Below are 25,005 nucleotides of genomic sequence, written 5' to 3'. Positions count from 1 at the left end.
TTCATAGGAAAGGAAGGTTTGATACTGGTCTGTAGTCGGGATCTAAATTAGGTTTTTAAAGAAGCTGTCTAACAATTGCTTCCTTTAGGGGTCCAGGAAAAATGCCTGTCTGCAAAGAGCATCAAACAATTTTTGCAAAGTCAGGACCAATTATATCCATACAACCTATTAGAAGCTTGGTTGAGGCCGGGTCCAGATCACAGGCGGTGGGACGCAAATCCGAGAAATTTCAGCAGTGTCCTTTACATCCACTGGGTCAGAGCTGGTCCATGAAGGCAGGTGGCTTATATTGGCAGGCTTTGTAGTTTGGCACTCCTTTGATGGCACTGTGGAGATTCCAGCCCGGATGGTGGATATTTTATCTGCAAAGAAGTTTGCAAACTCGTTGCATCTTGCCTGGGAGAGGGTTTCATCAGTCTGCAGGCATGCTGGCTTGCAAAGCATCTCCACTGTGCGAAAAAGTTGAGCTGGCTTATTGTTTGTTGCCGTGATCTCATTTGACAGGAACTGTGATTCCTTACGAGTGATTGTCGATTGATATTCTTCATTATGCTTTATTAGTTTTATAAATAAATTACAGTTAGATCTAGAGAGCATGGTGTAAATTTTTGCAGGCGATACCAAACTGTGTAAGGTTATACATTCGGAGGGGGATGCTGAGTCTATTCAGAATGACTTATTTAAACTGGAAGCATGGGCAGCAAAATGGAGAATGAGGTTAAATAAAGACAAATGTAAAGTAATGCACTTTGGTAGCAAGAACAAAAATACTACCTACATACTAAATTGGGAAAAACTAGGGGACTCTGCACTGGAAAAAGATTTTGGTGTTCCCATAGATAACAAACTTAGCAGTAGTACCCAAAGTAGGAATGCAAAAATAAGGCAAACAAGGTATTAGTATGCATAAAGCGGGAAATTGATGCATGGGATGAGAGTGTTATACTCCAATTATATATATCACTAGTGAGGCCACATCTCGAATACTGTGCACAATTATGGGCGGCATACTACTAGAAGGATATCCTGGAACTAGAAAAGGTTCAGAGATGGGCGACCAAATTGATTAAGGGGATGGAGATGCTAAAATACAGTTTACACTGGAAAAAAATGAGATTAAGAGGGTGCATGATTAACATTTACAAATATATAAGGGGACAATATACAGAGCTAGCAGGTTATTTATTTTTGGTAAAATCAACACAAAGGACACGTGGACACCCGCTTAGGTTAGAGGAGAGGAGATATCACGCACAGAGACGGAAAGGTTTCTTCACAGTAAGGACAATTACGTATTTGGAATTCTCTGCCAGAGAGAGTAGTTCTGGCAGGCTCGGTCATAACTTTTAAGAATAAGCTGGATAAATTTCTAATGGATAAGGTATATAAAGGGTTATGGCGGGTAAATCATGCACTATACAGTAGTGATGGAAAAAAAAGTGGAATAGACATAACGGCTAAACATTCACCAAGTAAAATTAGTCTTAAAAATATTACAGTGTAGGAGATCACTAACAGGTTGAACTCGATGGACAATTGTCTTTTTTCAACCTCAGAAACTACAGTATGTAACACATGCTCAGACTGTTGACAGATGACATACCAACATCCACAATGTTGACACGTACATAATGTTGACATTTTTATTATGATGTCATTGTGAATGGCGGCAATCACAATGTCAACACTGATACATTAAAAAATTACCATAACCCAAATTGCAGCCTAACCCTTAGTGTAACAGTAATTGTAGCCAAACCTTAGCACTAATTATATGTATTGGATATTGTGTCAGCATTCTAAACATGAGTTAAAGAGTAGTCATAGGGGAAACCGCACAGGTTAGGAAAATGTAATGCACATATGATAGTTGTCGTCTGAAAAAAACTGATTTAGTATTTATGTAACCATACACCCAGGGACTTATTATTGTCTGTGTAGTGTATATAAGGTGACCAACGGTGGTGCTCCCCTGAGTCAAAGTGTATCAAAGTAAACACAAAAAGAACAGAAAACAGTAGACTCTTGTTGGGGAGAACTCTATTTCAGGCAGACTGGTATGTTCTATTATACAAAACTGCTAAAGATTTTAATGATGTCATATTAATATTGAGGAATTCCAGTGTTGCAAGTAAGTGTGAAATTATAAATAAAAATAGACGGTATATAGCCCAAAGCTATTATAAACAATCAGCTGGATTAATTATACCTTAATAGGTGCAATACCAAGATATGTTCATTGAAGTGGTATTCTTGTATTGAAAAAGTTTAAGTATAACCGGCATTTACTCTGCATAAAAACTTTCGAAAAAGGTTATTTCAGGGAGTTGAATCACAGGTCATACGCCCAGGTGGAAATATAAAATTTCTCTATAATGCTACTTGTTAATGACAACTGGGTATAACATGCAGCAATGAATTGCAGTACCTGGGTGTTCCAAGGTGGTCTCCCATCCAAGTACTGATCCGGCCCACCACTGCTTGGCTTCCAAGAGCAGATAAGATTGGGCATCTCCAGTGGGTTATGTCCGTTAAATGCTGCGCTTACCCTTCTTGTCTAAATGTTTGTAACCAGTGAGTGCTTTAAACACCTGGGTAATAAATATCACAGTAAAAATAACACTGCAACTATGCTTTCATGAGCCAAAAAGAGAGGGGGGCACTTTCAAGAGAAAGCAATGTGTCTTCACAAATCTACTGATAATCGCAAATCAAAATGCAGGAGGTGTCAGTGTACTCCCCACGTTGAAACAATGAAGAAACACAATGAGATAAGTCCATGTAAATGGAGTCAACAATTATGGATACCGCAGAGGTACAATGAATCATATATAAGATTCCATACAGATCGAATCATTGGTTATGGATACCACACAGGAACAATGAATCATATAAAATGTTACTCATATATTCCTCAAATGGAAAATGCGGTAATTCAGCCAATGTTGATAGTATACTAGTAACAATGAATCATTTGCTGGTAACAAAGAATGCCACTCATATATTCCTCAAATAGAAATTTGGGGATTCAGCCAGTTCTGGAAACATGCAGAGAAAGTGTCATGAAGTATAAATGCACACAAAAGATTCTAACAAAAGTCCCTGTGTGTACTAATGGTGTCTCACCTCTGCTGTTGTCCCATCTTGCCCACTGGTATAGGATGGGGAATGAGAAGGTGATAATCGACACAACAGGTTAAAAAAATTCAAAAAGGAATGTACAGTAACAAAAATAGGAGCAGTGATCCAGAACCCGACTGATCAGGTGTTGTACACCAGTGGTCCTTTCCTTTCGGTGAGATCGTGCATCACTGCTACTATTTTTTGTTACTGTACATTCCTTTTGGAATTTTTTTTACATGTTTGGAAACTACTTTTTTATGGAATAAACTGTCTACGTTTATACATCGTTTAGTCTTGTGGATACCGAAAGATACTTTTACGTGATTAAGAACACCTTCTGAACTGTGAGTTGGGGTACGCTGTTATTCCCAGAAACTTCTAAAAGAAACCTTTATACATCTTGAACACCCGTAGTCATTGTGAGTTGGGGTACGCGCATTCTACTGCATTTTGGAATTTAATACATTGTGAGTCCCAGCTTACTACGAGGGAGGAAACAGCACGGCCCCACCCACTCTATAACGGACTCACTGTTGACATCTATTATCTTACTAAGGAGACGGGGGAGGTCCATCACGAATCCTACCCTAATATACTATAAACCCCAAATCACTTGGTTGAAGTGTAAAACTGTGTTTGATATACTACACAATTGTATTGTTGTTTCATTTTTTCATGTACCACCCTAAATGTGAGTGGGAGAAGGATGATATGGTTGGACTATAGGAAGAGCCATCTTCCATAAGAACATCCCTACTCATAAGGGAAGGTTTGATTTTCAATCTATTTTATTTTCTCAGCGCTTGATGTTATGTGTTTGCGAAAACTGTATATATTCCAAGTTTAAATGCATGTTCTTTGTCTGATTCACTCATTAAAAAAACTACAATTTCTGAGCGTTTTTTAGGAAAACATTTTGTCAGTTAAGTGGTTAAATAGATCATAACAGATGTAAAATAGGATTTCCTAACTAAATATGGGAATAAGAATTATTAATGTTACTTCATTAAATTAAAGGATATATTTATTAAAATTGATGAAAAGGTTATATTACAGGATAAAACTGGTGTTTGCTGGTGATAGGTCTTACACCTATATATTAAATTTTCTGGGATTTTCTTAGGATTTAATTCCAGCCTTGGGTAATAATAGTACAGTACATGACTGCTAATTTAGGTGGTCATTCCGAGTTGATCTCTCGCTAGCAGTTTTTAGCAGCCATGCAAACGCATTGTCGCTGCCCACTGGGGAGTGTATTTTTGCTTTGCAGAAGTGCGAACGCCTGTGCAGCAGAGCGCCTGCAAAAACATTTTGTGCAAAACAAGACCAGCCCTGAATTTACTTATCCTGTGCGATGATTCTAACATTGGAGGGTTGGCTTTTGACGTCACACACACACACACAGCGTTTGCCCAACCACACCTGCGTTTTCCCTGGCACGCCTGAGTTTTTCTAAGCACTCCCTGAAACTGGTCAGTTGACAACCAGAAACGTCCCTTTCCTGTCAATCTTCTTGCGGCCGCCAGTGCGAATGAAAACGTCACTAGAACCTGTGCAAAACTTTTATTTATTTGGAACCACAAGAGTTCTACAGCAACAACAAAGTGGACAAAATTTTATTTTTACATAAGTTCAATGGATAGTTTACAAACCTACATGTATTCATAATTGCATAAACACAACCCACTAGATACAATCAGTAATTATGTAGCATAGATAGAAGGAGAGAAGCCCTGCTCACAAGAGTTTACATTCTAGAGTGGATATGGGATGACACAAGGTGGGGAAGTAGAACAGAGTTCATGAATGCAAAGGGTAGAGAGGTGGGGAAAGGAGGGTTGGTAGGCTTGAATGATGAGTTGAATCATGAGGGCACATTTGAAGGCTGGGAAGGAGGGTGAAAGTCTGATTGGACAAGGGAGATAATTTGGGATCAAGGCAGGTGGGTTAGGGTTAGGCTGCAGTAAGGGAGGTTTAGGGTTCAAGGGGCATTGGGGAAAGCTAAGATCACTTACCTTGCCCCTGTTGGGATTCTCACCATCAAGATACTACAGTCGCTCTTTTTATCGCCGGCATCCCGAGGGCCGGCATATCGAACCCAACCCGATCAGTCCATATATTGTGTGTAGTACCATAGAAAGACAGGAGTGGAAATAATTGATCAGGGACCTGAGGTGGCAGAGCACAGTGGACAGGAAGTAGTGTTTGTGGAAATGGAGCTGGTAGGGGACTTTGTAGTTGAATGCTACTAAGTATCATCTTGCGCTGAGACACTAAAAAATTCATGCATATGAAAATGAGCATACAATCATCAAAGCGAAACCTTATATGAAAAGTTACATACAGAATCTAAAAACTATCACAAAAATATAACCCCCTGAAGGTGGATCATTTAGATTATATCTGTGCACAATAAAAGACTGTCAAAATGTTTTGTTAGGCATGAAATAGTAGGTGTAAATCCAGATATTTTGTCCCATATATAGCTTAAAGAATAATTCAACAATAAATAGTACCATTCTTTGGATCCATACAACAGTTCAATAGCAGGTATCCACAATGGGTTGCACTGATATTTACTGTGGCTGGAGGTCTTATTCCAGGTGGCTGGTGGTGCACCCCAAGTTAGACCATCTTTTGCTGCAGGAGTGTGGATCCCCAGTGGTCTGTCTCTCATACCGTGTTATAGTGAAAACAGCAGGCTGGGCAAAAACAGACGTCTCCGTTTTCCAGTATTATGTGCCGCTCACACTTCCAGCCGATGTTTAGGTAATGTTGGGGTCCGGCTTCCAGGTGTAATGGAGCGCAAGTCCTCTGTAGGTATCCTCAAACACAGGCATGACAAACTCATAATCCCAACTGGGCCAAATAATCAAGGTCTACAGTAAGTCTTGTGTGGGCCACAAGACAAAGAAACAGTCTTATATGCAGTTTTCAAAGGTTTTTTTTAGAAACACCAAGAATAAAGTATAATCATAGAGATGTCAAGTATCATGAAGAAAACTTTTACTTTAATGCAGTGGTGCAAGTAGGAAAAATGTCTTAGTGGTACTGCATGCGCATGCCATCACACGCTCGACCAAAAAATGGGTGTGTGATACACACATGGGGGCCAGATACAAATATGCCCTCAGTAGTGCAGTGCCAGATACACATAAGCCCCAATAGTGCCAGATACATATATGCCCCTTAAAGTGCCAGATACACATATGCTCACACTGTGCCAGATACACATATGCCCCCACAGTGCCAGATATACATATGTCCCCACTGTGCCAAATACACATATGCCCCCACAGTGCCAGATACACATATGGACCTACTGTGGCAGATATACATATGCCCCCACTGTGCCAGATATACATATGCCCCCAAAGTGCCAGATATACATGTGCCCCCAAAGTGCCAGATTCACGTATGCCCATTGTGCTAGATACACATATGCCCCCACAGTGCCAGATATACATATGCCCCCCAGTGCCAAATACACATATGCACCCACAGTGCCAGATACACATATGGCCCCACTGTGCAAGATATATATATATATGCCCACACTGTGCCAGATATACATATGCCCCCACAGTGCCAGATATACATATGCCCCCACAGTGCCAGATACACATATGCCCCCACAGTGCTAGATACACATATGCCCACACTGTGCTAGATACACATATGCCCCGACAGTGCCAGATATTCATATGCCCCCACAGTGCCAGATACACATATGCCCCCATTGTGCCAAATATACGTATGCCCCCACTGTGCCAGATATACGTGTGGCTTCACAGTGCCAGATAAACATATGCACTCACTGTGCCAAAAAACATATGCCCACACTGTGACAGAAAACATATGTCCACATTGTGCCAGATATACATATGCCCACACTGTGACAGATATACATATACCCACACTGTGCCATATATACATATGCCTTCACAGTGCCAGATAAACATATGCCCTCACTGTACCAAAAAACATATGCCCACATTGTGCCAGATATACATATGCCCACATTGTGCCAGATATACATATACCCACACTGTGCCAGATATACATATGCCCACACTGTGCCAGAAAACATATGCTCACACTGTGCCAGAAAACATATGCCCATACTGTGCCAGATATACATATACCTCCAATGTATTCACCACTGCTGCTGCCTGCTGCCACCTGCAGCTGAGGATGTCCTGCCTGGCTGTGTGTGAGGACTGGACAGTGCAGAGCATGCCTCTCCTGCTCCTAAGTCCGGTCTCCAGTGGTGGCATGGGTATTTTAAGTCAGGCGCTGGTTCGTGAGCCAGTCAGAGCTCTCGGACCGGAAGGTCCTGATTGGCTGCTGGTCTGCGAGCTCTGATTAGTTCACAAACCAGCGCCTGACTTAAGATACCGGCGCCACCACCGGAGAAGGCTGTTGGGCCGCAAAAAGACCCCTGCCCGACTGCTGCCCGCAGGCTGCAAATGACAGCGGAGGGTGCCACATGCGGCCCACGGGCAGCGAGTCTGACACCCCTGCTCTAACGTGTTTTGCTCTGTACTGGAGCTTTTTCAAAGAGACATTTCCAAATTCGACTTTGTAGTTGAGTGTGAATAGTTTGAACTTTATTCTGGATAGAATGGAGAGCCAGTAGAAGGACTGGTAGAGGGGGGGACCAGCAATCAAGCTAAGACATACTGTAAGTATGTGAAAGGGAGTTTCAAGGCCTTTCTGTCAGACCGGGCTGAAATTAGCAGAGAGCTTGCTTCCTGTAGGAAGCCACTCCCTGCCAGATCACCAGCCCTAGCTAGCTTCTATGGGGTGCAACTAATGCAGCCCGTAAAAGCCACAGTTTTGCACATGCGCAGTTAAGCCGCCGCTTGTACACATGCACCAGTTCCAGACCCTGTAAGCTCCATTTTGCAGGTGCCAAGACCCATCTGATGGCAGGGGCTTTCCTCCTCTGGGTCAAGCAGCAGCAGCAGCCCTTTCCACAAATGTAGGAGCTTCCAATGATTGGTACCACTGTAACTAAGTTTTTGGGCAGCGTCAGACTGGCCCACAGGGGTACAGGGGAAACCCCCAGTGAGCCCCACTGGTTGATGGGCCACCCCCTCCCCTAGGGATCAGGTTCCAGATTATGTACTTAAATTATACATTATACATATGTTACAGTATAATGCACAGGGCTATGGTATATTTTCTACAGTGCATTGCTCTTATTAATCAGGTAGATTATCATGCATGGACTGTATATATCAAGAGGCCCAGACCATGCATGCTCTAATGGTTAGCCAAGCCTCTGTGTTGGCTGACCACACTCCCTCTGGAGGCTTGCCACACCCCTAAGCATGGGTCCATACCACTGCAACCACCTGGGTGATCCCTAATGCCCCAGTCCGACAGCATGCGGTTTATTTGAAGAAGTGAACAGTTGGTTCATGAAACATGTTACTGTATAAGTGTCTTTCAAAGTTGTGAAGGCATTCCAGAAACATTGCTAGATTGGGTATTAGTGCTTTATTTCCAAAGCTTCAGTTAAGAAACTTAGCATTAATATATAACATTTTACTTCCTTTGTTCCAGAGGCGTAAGTTCATAACAGATGCCCGGAAGGGAAATACACGGTGATACCCCCAACACTGTTGATCCCTCTCAAGGAAAATTGCAGAGAGAAGCCCATAGGCTTCTATGGAGTAAAACCAGCAGAAAGAAATACGGGAAATGTGGCCAAAGTCCAAAAACAGCTGTTTTCGGAGTTTGGGGTGTATTTTACCTTACGTACATCCCGGTCCTTAGGAGAATGTACTTGGAATTATTACTATAAACCCTCCCTTGCTTGATAACTTCAAAATACCCCCCCCCCCCCCACAACAATAGTATACACTTGCATTCCCTCCAGAAATAATGAAATACATTTAGATTTCCCCTGCATTGACAAATGAAAATTAAATGCACCTACATCATTCCTCCCCACCCAAAAATGACATTATACACTTACATTCCCCCTCCCCACCAACAAGCAGAGCCATAACTAGACATGTATACACATTTTGCCAGGTAGAGCCCTTTAAACACATTATGCCAGGTAGAGCCCATTATACACATTATGCCAGGTAGAGCCCCTTATACACATTATGCCAGGTAGAGCCCTTTATACACATTACGTGAGGTAGAGCACATTATACAAATTACACCAGGAAGAGCATGTTATATACATAACGCCAGGTAGAGACCCTTACACACATTATGCCAGGTAGAGCACCTAAGACTATATATTATCATTGTGGTCTGGATGGCATATTACTTTTCTTGTCCCCATCTCCTTTGCTTGCACAGATTCTGATCAGCATACTGGCATTAGGGATGATGCCAGTTGGAATACCGATGCCGGGATCCCAACATGGATCAAAATTCTGGCGGTGGAATCTCAATTACAGGCACTCCAAACATGAGTATGCCAGGGCTCCTTAGGGTTAGGCCAAGGAGGGGGTTAGGATTAGGCTACGAGGGGAGGGTTAGGGTCAGGCTGCTGGGGTGGGAGGATTAGGTTTTTAGGCACCACCGGGGAGGGTTAGGGTTGGACTGCAGGTAGGTGGCGTTAGGTCTAGGCACCACCGGGAAGGGTTAGGGTCAGGCTACGGGAAGATTGTTAGATTTGGGGGGAGAGAACAGGAGGGTTAGCATATTTTCCTTCTTGGTGTCGGGATCCTGCGCATTGGGATGTTGCATCCAATCCTGCTTGCACAACAAAAAGTAATATTGGAAACTAAGTGTTGTACACAGTCTCATTAGCATATTGCATACAACAGAGTTCAATTCATGCTTCAAATTTATATACCGGTAACAAAATTTATCACCAGGACCTAGGCCAGTGTTTCACAAAATCAGTACTCAAGGTATTAACCGTCCCTGAAAATCCATGATGGCTTCATTTTCTTTTTACTGGATGGCCTTGAGGATTAAAATCTATATATATATATATATATACACACACACACACACACACACACACACACACACACACACACACACATACAGTGCCTTGCTAAAGTATTCACCCCCCATTTGTCATGTTTTGTTGCATCATTTCATTCACAGAACATGCCTAGAACTTTGAAGATGTTTTTTCTTATTGAGAAACAAACAAGAAATAGGACAAAATAACTTCAGCGTGCATAACTATTCACCCCCCTAAAGTTAGTACTTTGTAGAGCCACCTTTTGCGGCAATTACAGACGCAAGTCACTTTGGATAAGTCTCTATTAGCTTGCCACATCTTACCACCTGGATTTTTTCCCAAAACTGCTCCAGCTCCTTCATGTTGGATGGTTTCCACTTGGGAACAGCAATCTTCAAGTCTTACCACAGATTCTAAATTGGATTGAGATCTGGGCTTTGACTATGCCATTCCAACACATTTAAATGTTTCCCCTTAAACCACTCGAGTGTTGCTTCAGCAGTATGCTTCGGGTCATTGTCCTGCTAGAAAGTGAACCTATGTCCCAGTCTCAAATCACAGGCAGACTGAAACAGGTTTTGCTAAAGAATATCACTGTATTTAGCACCATCCATCTTTCCCTCGACTCAAAACAGTTTCCCAGTCCCTGCTGCTGAAAAACATCCCCACAGCATGATGCCGCCACAACCATGTTTCACTGTGGGGATGGTGTTATTGGGGTGATGGGATGTGTTGGGTTTACGCCAAACATAGCGTTTTTTTTGGTGGCCAAAAAGTTAAATTTTCGTCTCATCTGACCAGAGCATCTTCCTCCACACATTTGGCTAGTCATCCACATGCCTTTTTTGCAAACCCAAAATGTGCCTTCTTATTTTTAACACTAAGTAATGGCTTTTTTCTGGCCACTCTTCCATAAAGCCCCAGCTGTATGGAGTGTATGGCTTATTGTGGTGACATGCGCAGATACACCAGTCTCTGCTGTGGAACTCTGCAGCTCCTTCATGGTTACCTTTGTTCTCTGTCCTGCCCCTCTGATTAATGCCCTCCTTGCCCGGTCTGTGAGTTTTGGTGGCCGGCCCTCTCTTGGCAGGTTTGTTGTGGAACAATGTTCTTTCCATTTGAAGATGATGGATTTGATGGTGCTCCAGGGGATGATCAAAGATTTGGATATTTTTTTCTAACCCAACCCTTACCTACAGTATACTTCTTAACAACTTTGTCCCTGACTTGTTTGGAGTGCTCCTTGGTCTTCATGGTGTGATGCCTCTTGCTTAGTGGTGTTGCAGCCTCTGGGGCATTTCAGAAAAGGTGTGTTTATACTGACAGATCATGTGGCACTTAGATTGCACACAGATGAACTTCATTTCACTAATTATGTGACTTCTGAAGGTAATTGGTTGCATCAGAACTTTTGAGGGGCTTCATAGCAAAGGGGGTGAATACATATGCACATGCCAATTTTCAAATTTTTATTTATAAAAATTATTTTTTAGATACATTTTTCTCATTTCACTTCACCAACTTACACTATTTTGTGCATAGCCATCACATAAAATTCAGATAAAAAAAATTACATTGCAGGTTGTAATGTAACATAACAGGTAAATACTTTGGCAATGCACTATATATATATATATATATATATATATATATATATATATACACCTGTATAGTTAGGTTTGGTATGATTTACCCACTGCTGGCTGATGTAGGACCTTTGAAAAAACCATTAGAAAATTATAAATATATATCTTCTGGAAAGATATGATAAGAACTTTATGTCCTCAGAGTCCTGGTAATATGAAATCAGGTTATAGTCAATCAATTTGGAGAATCTATTAAAGACCACTCTATACAATTTAGCAGTTGTCTGCATGCGCTATTGGTGCAATTCATTTATTATGTATCATCTGAGTATGAGAACCATTCCTATCATCAAATCATGAAAATTCAGTCAGTTTAAAAATCAACTCCCCTGAAGAAGTCACCACAGATTAAACACATTGGTTGAAAGCTCTATTATTACTATACAAACAAAAGCAAATGGGCAAAAAGGCCCTTTTTGTTGTTATTGACATCGTTTTGGTGTAAAAAATAATGCTTGTAAAAAATATTTTTTTTAAACATTTGATAAATGTTTTAATTGTGTTTTATCATTAAAAAAACTTTTAATATATGATTAAAATCCATTGGGTGTACGCGTGTACATAAGGTGATATCAGTCTATCCTTTTCACTCTTAAGTCATATTTAGTCATATTTACAGTTGAATGTCATAGTGGAACACTAATACAATTTGAGTGCTCGTCAAAAAACAACCCCTCTCTCTCTCTCTCTCTCTATATCTATATATATATATATATATATATATATATATATAGGTTCGGTATGATTTTCCAGCACCTGGGATGCCGGGCATCAATATACAGACAGCGGTATCCCAGCCTCCAGTATGCCTGCAGCGGGGCAAGCGCAAAGAGTCTTCTTGCGGACTGGCTGCGCTTGCCATGCTGCAGGCTCGGTGGCTTGCTGCACTCGCCACAGGTTCTATTCCCACTCTATGGGTGATGTGGGAATAGCCCCTGTGCACTGGGATTACGGCTGCCAGCATTGCCCGCTGTCAAGATTCTGGCATCAGTATCCAGAACGCCTGGATCCCGACAGCCGGTGAAGTAAACGTATAATATACATATATATATATATATATATATATATAAGTTTCAGAAAAGGATTCCAGGGAGTCCCAATGTTCCCTCTTGGCTGCACATAGACTGGATAATTGGATCATTTTTTACTTTAGAAATACTAGTTGGAGACAGAAATTGAGGCTTACCCAGTACAACCTCCTTTGCTCTGCAAGGCAGACTTAATGTTCCTTAACCCTCATGATTTATTTAAGACATAAATTAGGCTCCAATGAACAATATTTTACAAAGAAAATGTAATAGTGTAAATAACAGTAACTATAACAATTCGTGTGTGTGTGTGTGTACTTATAATACTTGTTATGTATTCATATGATCTCAGCACCTGCCTGTAAAGACTAACATGCATCTGATGAACCAGTATACCAACTGTATATGAATCAGTGACAACTTTGCGTGTGGTTTAGAATACACAATAAACACAATAAACGCAGCCTTATCAAAGAGTTGACATATATTTGTAACAGCGTTTAGAGTGTTTAACAGGGCAGCACAAAGCAAGCACATAAAACAAATACAGATAAAACAAATAAAAAAACATGATGTAACAGTTGTGAGTCCAGTATGTGAGAGCTTGCAACCTAGAAGTAAACTGAAATCAGAGTAATAAAGCTATTGTCAGAAGACTGACACACTATATGCAGAGTCGGATTAAGGCCATGGGGTTCCCGGGGCACTTCAGACAGTGGGGAACCTAATAAAGAGCAGGAAGATTAATTATAGCAATATATATAATTATATATATATATATATATATATATATATATATATATATATATATAAAGACCAAAGATGTTCGGCACTCCACCTGACTGAAAGACACAGCACGCTCCGGTGCCCGACCTGGACACACCATATATGCAAGCAAGCCAGCTGGACGGCACTCACGGAGACTGGATATGATCAACAAACAGACAGCTGAAGCTGGTATGCAGTCAACGTTTCAGAACTTTACTTCTTTTTTCAAGACAACCAGATACAGATCACAAACAAACATATATACCTTACCCAAACCTCGTGCTGGCTGTGCGCTCCCGCACCCGTCGTGGACCGATGACGTCACTGGCTCCCGTCGGCGCCTACGGACCGGCATCACTTGGGGGCGGGGGCCGCAACGTGCAAACCGTCACCATGGTGATAGACTAAAACAAAAACACAAATACATGTCACCTCCGTGAGGAAGATCACTGTGCATGACCCTAAGCAGCATAGTGTATAACACGTTATAAAGCATCTATGCAAACAGCTGTAATGTGCTAAAGTCAGATACATTAAAATGTAATGCAAATAAATCTAATCAATAAATACTGATGCAAGGTGTAATTCTGTACAAGCCGCAATTTATAACATACCGTATGCAAATCTGCTTTAAACTAACGTTAGTCAATGCTATAGTGACACAATAAAATTATCCTAAAAAGCTAGAAAAAGACAAAATTTCATTAAGACCGTGTGGTCGGACAGTCTGAAGGCAATGGATCCATCTGGACTCTCGCTGAAGCAACTGGTGTCCACGGTTACCACCCCTAATATTGGGGGGTATCCAATCAATAATTTTATATTTAATAGTAGCTAGACCATGTTGGCATTCCTTGAAATGTCTAGCCACCGGTTGTTCAGACCCTTTGCCATCCAATGCTGCTCGTATCGCAGAGCGGTGCAAGGCTATTCTCTCCTTAAATTGCATAGTTGTTTTGCCCACGTAGAATTTTCCACATGGGCAACGGATGTAATAGACAACATAGCGACTTGTACAGGTCAACGGGAACTTAATCTTAAACGTTTTCCCAGATCGTGGATGTCTAAACGTATCACCGACTTCCAGTGCGCTGCAGGTGGTGCATCCCAAACACCTAAAGTTACCAGGTTTACGAGAAAGAAAATGTGTAGGTTTATCTGGGGTAAAGTGAGTAATGTCATTATGTACCACTATATCCTTCAAATTCCTGCCACGTCTGTATGAAGGAAGAATAGATTGCTTTCTCATCATAGGTAAGGCCTTATCTTCAGAGATAATCGGCCAGATCGTCCTTGCTTTCTTCATGAAACACAAGACTTTTCCACCAGCAGCTCCGAACTCATGAAGAAAGCAAGGACGATCTGGCCGATTATCTCTGAAGATAAGGCCTTACCTATGATGAGAAAGCAATCTATTCTTCCTTCATACAGACGTGGCAGGAATTTGAAGGATATAGTGGTACATAATGACATTACTCACTTTACCCCAGATAAACCTACACATTTTCTTTCTCGTAAACCTGGTAACTTTAGGTGTTTGGGATGCACCACCTGCAGCGCACTGGAAGTCGGTGATACGTTTAGACATCCACGATCTGGGAAAACGTTTAAGATTAAGTTCCCGTTGACCTGTACAAGTCGCTATGTTGTCTATTACATCCGTTGCCCATGTGGAAAATTCTACGTGGGCAAAACAACTATGCAATTTAAGGAGAGAATAGCCTTGCACCGCTCTGCGATACGAGCAGCATTGGATGGCAAAGGGTCTGAACAACCGGTGGCTAGACATTTCAAGGAATGCCAACATGGTCTAGCTACTATTAAATATAAAATGATTGATTGGATACCCCCCAATATTAGGGGTGGTAACCGTGGACGCCAGTTGCTTCAGCGAGAGTCCAGATGGATCCATTGCCTTCAGACTGTCCGACCACACGGTCTTAATGAAATTTTGTCTTTTTCTAGCTTTTTAGGATAATTTTATTGTGTCACTATAGCATTGACTACGTTAGTTTAAAGCAGATTTGCATACGGTATGTTATAAATTGCGGCTTGTACAGAATTACACCTTGCATCAGTATTTATTGATTAGATTTATTTGCATTACATTTTAATGTATCTGACTTTAGCACATTACAGCTGTTTGCATAGATGCTTTATAACGTGTTATACACTATGCTGCTTAGGGTCATGCACAGTGATCTTCCTCACGGAGGTGACATGTATTTGTGTTTTTGTTTTAGTCTATCACCATGGTGACGGTTTGCACGTTGCGGCCCCCGCCCCCAAGTGATGCCGGTCCGTAGGCGCGGACGGAAGCCAGTGACGTCATCGGTCCACGACGGGTGCGGGAGCGCACAGCCAGCACGAGGTTTGGCACTGGCTGCACATGCGCAATGAGCCTGCCGCGCGTGTGCCCTGCACATAGTTATGCAGACTGTGATCGCTGACGCTGCAGTGATGCAGTCTGAATTACCCCCTAGTTATTTTGTTTATTTGGATTAAAGTGGATGCTTGGAGATGGAATTAAGGATTTCCTAAAGGAATTAATGAAGCAATCATTGATTGCAAATACTCGCTGCTTTGCATGCCATGCAGCATGCTGTGATGCAACATGCTGCATCACAGTAAGATGAGCACGGCTACATCTGTATATATATATATATATATATATAGTATATATACCTTTAGTCCATCTTAGTCCCAGGGAAACCAGAATGTTGCCCCCAGCACTGAGGAGCTGGGGGAGTGGAGGGAGGGCCTGCTGCATGATAACTGTATGGGCTGAATTGGCTGGGACTCTGGAAGTGGGTATGCTGGGGCAGCAGATAAATAGTCGGGAGGGAGCACAAGCACTGTCCCAGTATGCTGGGATGCTCACAGCGCATTGAGTAGGATCTCCATGTCTCCTTCCTTTACCAGGATGGGCACCAGAAGAGCAGCAGCAGCAGCAGGAGGATTGGCTCTGGAGCCTTCTGTCATCATTCAAATAGTACTGGGAACTGCAAGCAGCCTGGAGGGGTGTGTGCTGCAGCCTGTCTGCCTTCTGCTCTCTGGCCGCCGCAGCTGCTGCTCGGGAGGGGGCGGGGACTGCGGAGTTGAACTGAAGTGCAGACAGCAGAAGCTGTTCTTCCCTCCATAAATATACTATTTGTGAGGCCCTCTGTGTCTGGAGGCGGAGGCCCCGGGACAATGGCCCTGTTCCTCTCCCCCCCCCCCCCCCCCCCACACACACACACACACACATACTCCAGCCCTGGTTTGAATCATTCACATCAGTCCCGGACCCAGTGTGTAGCTTACCACATCAACTATCCCACTTTTGGCAAAAGTAATGTACAGTTACCCACCAGTAAGTTTTTGGACTGTGAGTGGAATCTGGACCACAAAGATCAGAATTACTTTGCCCCAATTCTAACATTGTAGACTCCCAGGTACTTGATTCTAAGATGATTAAGTTGGGTGTAAAATGAGATCTGTGGGATGAAATACAATGAAGGGTCCATCACCAAAAAAATGTACAAACACTGTGGGACACACTGCGGTCAGCATGGGCCACATTTCTTCCACTGTCCCGAGGGGAGTAAATAAGTGTTAGGTAAATGTACTCAATACAGAGATCACACATGGCATACTATAAATATCACAAAACTACTTCTAAATACCTAGGGGTATATTTACTAAAGTGCAGGTTTACAGCAGTGGAGATGTTGCCCATAGCAACCAATCAGATTCTAGCTATAATCAAGAAGGTTCTAGATAAATGATAAAAGTAGATAAAAGTAAAAATCTGATGCTATTAGCAACATCTTCACTTCTTTAAACCTGCACTTTAGTAAATATACTCCTATTATATATTTTTCACCTTTATTTTTTTTTTTTAAATATACATTTAATCATTTGCATAAACTTAAAGAACCATTCATTAATGTGAACATTTTGGGAGTAGTTAATATTATTTTAGCAGTGGACAGAAACTTTGAGTACATAACATGGCCGTCAGCAGGGTCGGCGCTTCCTGCTCAGCAAAGGGATGCAAAGCAGGGAGGCACCAGGCTGGAGTGACACTCTCTCATTGCTCTGCATCCCTGCCGATGTCACCTGCTGCTGCCAGCTCATGCGCCTGTCACACTGTATGACAGGCAGGGGCATGGGCAGGGCTTAAAGAGGTCCTGGAGATTTGGTGGAACTCATTTTTCCAGACTCCTCCCCCCCCCCCCCATTAAGTGGAGCCAGGGCCACTGCTAGTGTTATCGGCACCTCCCTGCAAACTATAAATGAATGCCCTACTTCCCATACTTTATAAAGGGACATTAATCTCACAAAGAAGCAGCGTGTTCATATATTTGTACCCCCAGTTCCAATTACACCACACAGTAGCACAATCTTATTCATATTACACCACATGTAGTGCCCCTGATTTATATTATACCACATAGCAAAGCCCCTTATTCAGGTTACATCACTCAGTAGTGCCCTTTAGTCACATTGCACTACACAATGGTACCCTTTATGCACGTTATGCCACACAGTGGTGCCCCTTTATACAATGCCCACAGTAGTGCCCCTTATACACAATTCCCACAGTAGTGCCCATTACATATAGTGCCCTCAATAGTAGTGCCCCTTACACATAGTGCCGCTTATACAAATAATGCTCACACTAGTGCCCCTTATACATATCTCTGCCTGTTACTCCAGCAGCTTCCCCACCTCCCTTGTCCCTCCAGCCACCTCTCATCTTGTCTTCAAGATGCACAGAGCCTGCTCTTCTTCACTTCAGCAGCGGTGACAGCATGATATCACATACACCGTGCTGGAAAAGGAAACCACTGAGGCCTGAGGAGGAGTTGAATGCTGTACAACAGACACAGCATGTGTGAGTACTAGGAGGTGTGGGCTGTAAATGGAAGAGGGCTGTGGAGCCACCAGGACCTGAGGAAGGGGGAGGTGGTAGCATCTCATCAATAACACTAGCGCCGCCTGCATTATCTATTGATGTAGGTGATGGGGCAGGTTTTTCTGTTGGAATTACTGCACAGGGCAATGGAGGTGGTGGAACTAGTTCCCCCTACCATTACAGGTGGTGGAACTCAGTTCCACCTTGTTCCCTCTCACTTTAACCCCTGGGTGCGGGCAGCTTGAAGCCTTCTTCCTGTGACAGCAGCAGTGTGCAGGACCTAAAAGGGAGTGGAGATACAATGGGATGAGGGGTGCAGCTACATGGGACCAGGCTGCTGTAGAGGAGGATGCGCTGCTACAGTTCTGACCAGCCAGACTTTGTCAGGTAAGTGGAGGGAAAGCGTGTAAGAGAGAAAGTGTGTGTATGTATGCATGTGTATGTGTATGTATGTGTGTATGTATGTGTGTGTATGTGTGAGCATTATGTGTATAAGGGACACTACAGATGGAGCCATGCTAATCGTGGCCCTATCTGTGCCTGGGTGCGCCCGCCTAGGCGCGCCCATCACAGTCCCCTTGGGAGTGCCCGTTTGCGATGGAGCTGCACTAGATGAATGCGGATCCATCTGTACTACTATGGGCATTATGTGTATAAGCAGCACTACTACTGTGGGCATTATGTATAAGGGAAACTACTACTGGGGGCATTATGTGTATAAGCGGCCCTACTACTGTGGGCATTATGTATAAGCGGCACTACTACTGGGACATTATGTGTATAAACAGCACTACTACTGGGGGCATTATGTGTATAAGCAGTGCTACTACTGCGGGCATTATGTATAAGCGACACTACTACTGGGAGCTTTATGTGTATCAGCGGCACTACTACTGTGGGCATTATGTGTATAAGCAGCACTACTACTGTGGGCAATATGTGTATAAACGGCACTACTGTGGGCATTATCTATATAAGCAGCAGTATTACTGGGGTCATTATATGTATAAGCGGAGTTACTACTATTGTCACAATGTATAAGTGGCACTGCTATGTGCGGTGTAATGTGACTAAAATTGGCCTTTTTTGGCACACAACAAAGGCATGTGCTGTCCCATTGTAAAGTATGGCAGGGTGCAAATTTATAGCTTGCAGGATGCATTGATAATATGAAATAAACATTGCTACACTCTGCTATACAGTGTTTTTCACAGTAATACACAGTACATATAGTAGGTAAATGTTAATTTATGCCAGCTGCCTGGATCCTGGCGGCCAGCATCCTGACACAGAGATCCCGGCAGCAGAATGCCAGCGGGGGATGTGAGCGCAACAAATCTCCTCTTGAGGGCGCGGTGCCCTCACCACACAGTGGGCTCGGTGGTTCTCTGTGCTTGCCACAAGTTCTATTACAACTCTGTGGGTGTCGTGGACACCCACGAGTGGGAATAGACCATGTGGGTCAGCATGTTAACCGCCTGGACCCCAAGCACCAGTAACATAACTGCATCCCGTCTAATTTACCAAGTAGATATTTTACCATTCTTAACACCCAAAACATACCCTTCTAGAAACAATTGGCATCAAAATCTTGCCACTTCCTCTTCACCGTGTATCCTGACACATTACTTTTGTCATAATACAATCTAATTATTGGTGGGGCTAATGCTTGGGAATAAAGTACTAGTTTTTACATAATAAAACTTGCATGTGCTTAGAGAATTGAAGAGAGGAATTTTAACCAGGAAAATACAAGTAATAAAATTCCAAATAGATAGTGTGTGAATATGGTGTATGACTATCCATGACAGATATACCTTAATATTGTAAAGCATGTGAATTGCTGAAAAGTATGTAATATATGTTAACTAAATCTAACCACCAGACTGTGTTTTTGTCCATTTGTGAAATCAGTAATTTATTACAATGGTGTTTGTCCATTTGTAAACATCTGGATCAGTGTAAATGTAGAACATCTCTGGCAGTCTTGCGGTCTCCTAGGTAACATAAATGTTATGTGCAGATTGCTGTACATAGATACCTACACTGAAGCGTTGCCCATAATTTGAAAGAAAGCGCAACTGAAAATAGGGTAAATAAGACCCACATTGTACACTGTTAAAGTATTACATAATTGATTGCATGTAGCTGTTTATTATACAGGGTTAAGAATTGCTTGCATGTAAACCCTCAGTCCCATTACAATAGTTACTATTGGCCTGGGGGCTTGTCCACCGCATGGCACACCTGGCTGAAAGAAATATCCAGAAGTGGAAAAATCAGAGAAATACTGGACTGATGCTTCAAATCTGAAAAGTTAAGTAGACCAAATATTTTTTTCCTTTCAAAATTATTGTATCCCACTACATTGGTGACACACTTAAGATGTCAACATCTTTCGTTTAATTAATATTCTACAACTGATAAAAAGTTAATTGACAAATATTGTTTCTGCCATTTTATGGTGAAAAAATATTTCACTCATCAGTAACTCATGACACTGCGAGTTAATGATCTCGCACAGAGTGATAACATTGTTACAACAAAGTACAAATATGGAATGTATTCCCAGCTGCCTGGCTGGTTATATTGAAGTGAGTAGAAAGGTGAGAGCTCGGATACTATCTTTTTCCACTCTCTTGACACTTGACAGAAAATTGAAGTATCCAGGTTAACTATGTGTTTAGAAGAGACCACTGTCATTTGCTTACAAGGATATGAAAGCAAGGAGATGAAAGTAATTGATCAATCTACAAACTGTGTTGTTTTTCTGAATACTCAAATACAAAAATGAGTAGCACACAATTAAAAGGAATATAGAAACATTATTCAATATTAAAGTGTTTCAACTATAAAGTATAATAAATAGAATTTAATTTCCATGAAACCACTTGTAGGTTTGATAGATTATTTAATGTCAACGTACACAAAACATTGGACATTTTCTTTAGAAAGCCAGCTTGCATAAACATTTAGATTTGATATATAAAAACATCAACAGTAAAGTTTTACTTCTTATTTAATATTTAAAATAAGTACAATTGAACAGATAAAAGCATGGTACCAGTATGTCTTGGATATGTTTTGTTTAAAAGTACTTTCAAAGAATATTTATTATGTAACATAGGTTTTCCCAAACTTGGTTCTCAAGGTACAATAAGGGCTATTTCACACTTTGACCGGATGGCAAAAAAACGCATGCAACTGTACTTATCACTAGGTATTTCCGGCTGTAATACAGCGACTGTGTCGCGACCGTGCCGCCTGAAAGCACCCATGTATTTCAATACATAATTTAAAATAAACACACAAAAAAATTGACAGGTCAAAAGTGTAAAATAGTCCTAACAGTTGAGGTTTTAAGACACATGCTTGTGCACACATGGTATAATTAAACTGACTGAAGTACTATGCTTAAGGTCATTTGTTCTTAAGCATAGAAATCCTTAAAACCTGGACTGTTAAGGTGCCTTGAGGATGGAGGATGGTAAACACTGACGTAACGCACTGGTGACTAGAACCACTTCTGCTGGTAATTCCCACTTTACTATTGTTCCACTGGAGTTATATGGCATACTCTGCAAGCATATTCCTATTCACATGTCATATGCATTATATGCATGAATGCATGTAACAAATAGAGATATGCACAAACCGCCATGTTTTGGTTTTGGTTCTAAGTCATCATTGTGTTTTAATTTTGGTCTTGGCAAAACCACACTCAAGTGTTTTGGTTCAGATTTGCATTCTTTTAAAATCTATTCAAAAATCGATAAACATTGATGAAAATTGATAAAAACAGCATGTAATTTGGACCTGTTTACATGCAATCCAAAACCTGAGTTTGCTTTTTAAATCTGAGTTCTGAACCGACAACAGAACCAAGCCAGGATTTGGTTCCACTCAGAACCCCACAGTTATTCCGAACTGGGACTCGATTCGACTCGGAAACCATAAGTTTGGGCGATTTCGTTTTTCAGGAAAACCGAACCGCACGTCACTAATAACAAGTCAGTATAATTTAAGCAGAACTATCTATATCCATCTCTTTTATAGTAGTAGAAATATGTGACATATAGTTTGTATCTAGCCAAATAAAAGTCTTTTATAATAAATAGAATATTTTTCTCTTCAAGCACTTGTAACTTTGGACAAATTATTCAATGTCAATGTACACAAAACATTGGACCAGTTCTAGAGTGCTAGTTGCAAAAAACATTTAGATATTATATATAAAACAATCAAACATTCCAAGATAAGTTTAACTTCCAAATGTTGTGAACATCTTGTTAAAAGATAAAACAAAATATACATAATGAATTAAAAAGCTCAGTGATGTCACCATAATGTGCACACAAAAGATGTGTAATATCAGGTGACTGCAATCAACTATCATCCAATATTGTTGTGCCTGAAACCAGATGAATGGTTGCTACATTATTTAGCCATGTTTGAGATTGCACAACTGTATAACTGACCATCCAATATGACTATTCCCCAAACTGCTGCTTACCATTCTATTGCGGAGGTATTTGATGCGGAGTTATTTGATGTTATAAATACCCTCCATCAATCATTACTTCACCCAGCACAGGTAACTGCAATAAAAAAATAACTCTGAAATCTGGGGACAGAAGATTGTGCACTGCATAGTGGACTAAAATCACAAAGAAAACCACATCATTAAGGGGTCTATTTACTAAGCCTCAGGTGGAGATAAAGTGGACGGAGATAAAGTACCAGCCAATCACCTTCTCACTGTTATTTTTCAACTCAGCCTGTGACATGGCAGTTAGGATCTGATTGGCTAGTACTTTATCTATGGCCACTTTATCTCCATCCATTGCTTTGTAAATAGACCCCTAAGTGTTACATAGTATATATGATCTATGTGGTGTAAAGGACTCCTTCAAAAATTTACATTGGAAACATGATGTAAATATGCCTAGCTGGGGTACATTTATGTGGACAGTGTCAGCATTATCTACATTGCTAAGTGTACACATCCATATTTCCTTTATGTTAATAATGTATACACATTTATAGACACCTCTGTAGCATATGCTCTTTTCTCTATGATGTAAAACCCGTCAAAGATCAAAGCTTGTCATGAAATAAAAAGCACTGCAAGGTGACATTTAGGAATGCATCACTTTCACATCATTCTCTCTGGCAACTACTGCTTGCCAGTACATTCTGATCACACAATCCACACAAAGTGATTAACATGTTCTAAAAGAAACAGCCTGACAGACTGAGCCTGAGCTCTTACTGAAACATACAAGGTTATTCCATCATAACTTGGAAATTTTCAACTTCAGCTGTGTAAATGGCTGATTGAATCAAGAGATACTGTACGTTTAATTACACCTGGCATTGGCTGTATGTATACTACTTACATACTGTACTCTCTCTCTCTCTCTCTCTCTCCCTCTCTCTCCCTCTCTCTCTCTCTCTCTCTCTCTCTCTCAATACATACATACTTATGCACAGACACATTGATAATTATCGTAAATGCACAACATACAGAATATGTAATCATGTATATTTGCAACTGTAAGAATCACTGAACAAGTCATCTGTGTGTATATTATAATCACCCATGGTGTAAAGCATACCTTTTTTTACATTGTCATTGCATAAAAAGATCGTTTCCATGACTATTTGCTTTATACTATTTATATGGCTCTCAGCTCTTATTAATAATAATCATTCATTTTCTCAAACTATGCCAATGTAATAAAGAGCCTGGAATTGTATTTCAGCAGGTGACATCTGCATGCTGCATAAGAATGCTTACCTTAGTTCATCCAGCCTGTGCAGGCATATGTGCAGGTGAGAATGTCTCAGTACTGGAGCAGATAAGCTATTATATAAGGTGCAGTAAGCACAGCAGGATACTGACAGCCAGCTGAGCTGAATTTCGCTAACAGGGATGAATCGTACTCTGTTACATATAAATTGGCTACTGCTATTCTACAGAGTCAAAATGACCAATACAATGATAAATCCACAGGTACCAACAGGACTTCCACACGTTTTATACATTAATAGTTCTGGAAACACAACATTCAACAGCAAAATGCCTCCTGGATGTGTGTGCATGTAACCATGTGCATTGTTCTGGCAGTTTATACCTGAGTGCACAATACTGTATGGAAACATGGCTTAATTACTGAGATATTTACTTTACCTGGACATGAAAAGTCAGCAAGCTGCAGAGTTGCAAATGCCAAGGTGAGAAAATGTTCCCCAGTAACAGAATAGAGGTAAAGGCACTGTACCTTGCTAGGACTGCTGCTCCTTCTTCCTGCACACATTAATGAGGGATATAAGGAATGACAGATGGGTAATGCATGTAGGGAAAGGGAAAGAAGAAGGGGGCATAGCTCCAGTTATTTCCCTGCCTGATACTGTCAAGATTGTGGAAGATGAAGCCAAACCCCTTACAGCTCAGCTCCACCTCCTCCTAACATCATCACATACTGATCTGCAAATGCTGGCTACAAAGCCATCACCTTCACATTACCCATCTGGGGGGGTGTTGCTTAGTAATCCTGAGAGAAATGCAATTAGATATAAAACCACAGGAAA

The 25,005-nt window shown here is 41.4% G+C and overlaps 1 protein-coding gene across 3 annotated transcripts in view; it reads right to left on the bottom strand.

The window, feature by feature from the left end:
- NPY1R (neuropeptide Y receptor Y1) overlaps positions 1-25,005 on the bottom strand; it is a 118,767-nt gene extending 93,762 nt beyond the window's left edge. Inside the window, exons 1-2 of one of the 3 annotated variants that reach the window (XM_063920441.1) lie at positions 24,696-25,005; positions 22,925-23,009 (exon numbers count right to left, since the gene is read on the bottom strand). The gene's annotated coding sequence lies outside the window, so the exon portion shown is untranslated. The other 2 variants (XM_063920442.1, XM_063920443.1) reach the window with 2 other exon arrangements.

This window comes from Pseudophryne corroboree, chromosome 1 (genome assembly GCF_028390025.1).
Source record: "Pseudophryne corroboree isolate aPseCor3 chromosome 1, aPseCor3.hap2, whole genome shotgun sequence".
Taxonomy (NCBI): domain Eukaryota; kingdom Metazoa; phylum Chordata; class Amphibia; order Anura; family Myobatrachidae; genus Pseudophryne; species Pseudophryne corroboree.
Note: the sequence above shows the minus strand (reverse complement) of the source record. Positions and strands in the feature narration are given on the sequence as shown.